Source organism: Myotis davidii, unplaced genomic scaffold, assembly GCF_000327345.1.
Source record: "Myotis davidii unplaced genomic scaffold, ASM32734v1 scaffold299, whole genome shotgun sequence".
Taxonomy (NCBI): domain Eukaryota; kingdom Metazoa; phylum Chordata; class Mammalia; order Chiroptera; family Vespertilionidae; genus Myotis; species Myotis davidii.
This window is the reverse complement of record NW_006293088.1, coordinates 1001373-1004064: the sequence shown is the minus strand read 5'-3', so window position 1 is coordinate 1004064 and position 2692 is coordinate 1001373. Positions and strand designations below refer to the sequence as shown.

At 59.0% G+C, this 2692-nt stretch overlaps 1 protein-coding gene across 1 annotated transcript in view; it reads left to right on the top strand.

The window, feature by feature from the left end:
• Positions 1-2692, top strand: part of PAX7 (paired box 7) — a 92304-nt gene that overhangs the window by 48354 nt on the left and 41258 nt on the right.

Sequence of the window (2692 nt, the reverse complement as noted above, 5' to 3'; positions counted from 1 at the left end):
TTCCATCACATGGGGAGCTTCCTAAGACAGAGGCTGTCCCCTCCCCCAAAAGGTTGGGAGGGCCCCACGGTGGGGCTGGTTTTCTTCCTTGCTCTGTATGGGACTTCCCACATCCCTAAGCAGAGAGAGGACCCGGGGACCCAGGAGGGTCCCTCCCCATATCCCTCTCTTTCGGGGTGGGGGTGGGGGAGGGGGTCCTATCTCCAGCACCAGCCTGTCCTGCACAGCTGCTGGAGACAGGAGACAGGGCTGCAGCTGGCCAAGACGCTGCTCCCCTGCCCGCCTCTGTGCAGCTTCCATTTAATGAATGCGCTCCCATGTCCACTCACCCACAGCCCCTCCCTGTGCCAGCTGCCTGGGCTTTCGCTGTGTGGAGGACTCAGCCCCAGCCATCGGGGCCTCTCTGTGGCCAAGTCCACCTAATCCTGTTGATTAATTTAACTCTGAGACTAATGGGTTCCAGAGGCGGGGAGAGCATCATTGGGGAAACTGAAGCAAGACGGGGGTGGTGGTATCAGGGCTCTTTGTGAGTGAGCCCCCCTCACTCAGGCTGCTTTGGTCCTGCACCCACCCTCTACCCTTTCTGCAATCATCATCATCATCACCACCATCAGCAGCAGCAGCATCCTTCATGTGGGTGCCCCACTACGGCTCCAGACGATCCCCGCAGTCTTCATGTCATTCTATTCTCCCAGCAGCCCCGTGGGGCCCGCGGGCATGTATCATCATCTTCATCTTCACAACTGGGAAAACCGGGGTCCAGAGGGGAAGCCACTGATCCCAGGCCACACAGTGAGGGAGAGACAGAGCCCAGCATCCGGGTGGCAGGCCTCCCAGACCAGGACTCCTGACTAGACCACAGCTGCCCCAGATGGCCCCCCACTCCCTCCAACCTATCCTTCTTCCCCTTCCTTCTCCAGGAGTGAGCATGGACTTACAGGCTGTGTGGCCTCCATCAAGTTACTGAACCTCTCTGAGCCTTTTCCCCTCTTTGTAAAAGCGCCAGCAGCCCAGACCGGCTGTGGAGCTGGCACAGACCAAGAAGGCTGTTTTCCTGGGCGGGGCCAGGGCAGAGGCCTGGGGTCACACAGTCCAGGTCCCTTCGGCCTCTCTCCATCTCTGGCTAGAGGGACAGAGCCTTGCTCTCTCCACTCAGCAGCCAGGAAGTTGTTATGGCAACCGTCAACATCCTAGAGGAGCCTTTCAACCAAGAGGCCTGAGGGCTCCGCTATGCTTTCCCCAGTCTGGTTTTGGTCTGGGCAGCTCTCTGGGTCCCCAGAGACCCCAGATCTGTGCTGAACAAGGGGTGGGAGGAGCAGGGAGATGAGGAGGAAGGAGACTCAGACTCCACGGTGAGTCTAGAAAGCTGCCCGGAGTTTGGAGGGCCAGGGCATTGGATGCACACGGGGCCCCCGTGGGCACTGAGGCTGGGCAGGGCAGTGTTGGAAGCACCTTGAATGCATCCCGCGGCCGGTCAGTTGCTAACCGCATTCATGCTTTTGGGTACAGCCCCAGGGCCTGTTCTACTATTTCCTTAAAAATTTACTTTATCCGAAAGCACCTTAAACAACAGAAGCCAAGGAAACGAATGCTCTCGTGATTGGAAAATGAGTATCATGTCCTGTACGTCGGTGGGAACCATAAAAACAATGTTGTTAATTCTACTGGAGGCGGGTCATCTCCTTGTTAGAAAGAGAGAACAGCAGTGTTAAATGTGTCCTGCCCTGTGTGTAGCCACCAGCCACACCTGGCTGCGTAAATGTGAATGAAAGTGAAATGAGAGGAAACATTCAGTTCTTCAGTTGCACTAGACACGCGTCCAGTGCTCGCCCCGTGTGGCTGATACCACCTCGTGGAAGCATGCAGGTCCGAGCGTTCCCCCATCGTGGCGTTGCTGGACAGCTGGCTCTGGACAGAACTGAGGCTGAGTCAGACTGGGGGTCTCCGAGGACAGGGCCACCGGTCCTCCTCACTCAGCTCCTGGTCCCCACTGGAGGGGGGAGTCCGGTGCCCCGTTCACCTGCGGGCGGGCATCCTCCCTGCCTGCCTGCCACGCCCTGCTACCTCCTTCGGAGGGCTCCCTCTCCTTGACGCTGTCAGAAAACTGAGGCTACGCAGTGAGTTTCAGGAAACAAATCCTTGCGATTAGTTGTCTTTGGCTCTGAGCCCCAGACGTGCTGGGGAAGGTGCCCCGGCTGCCAGCTGTGCCCACCGTGGCCGCCTCTCAGTGACGGGTTGACAGGCAGCCGGGAAAGGGCGGATGAGGGGGATGGACCCGACCCCAGTCTCTGCCTTCAGGAACGAGGCCGGCCACGATGAAGGGAGGGCTCCGTTGCCTGTGGTTCCCTTATTGTCACAATCAGGGACAGCCTGGCGGTGACCGATCAAAAGCAGGCATGACCGTCCAGTGGCCAGGGCAGCAGGACGGAGGGGGGCACGCAGGTGGAAGGGCACTGCCCCGTGAGAACGCGACCCCTCGTGCCCTTTGACACACCAGGCCTTTGCCCGCGCTCTCCCCTCTGCCTTTCCCTCACCTCCAGGTGACATCTAAGAGGCTGCCTGAGGTTATTGGGGGTGGGGGTGGGGGTGGGGAGGTTGTCCCTTGTGGGGGGACCCTCGGCCTATTCACGGAACCAACATTTGAAGCAATTGGGTTAAGAACGGGTGGAGACGGGACACTATTGCATTTGCT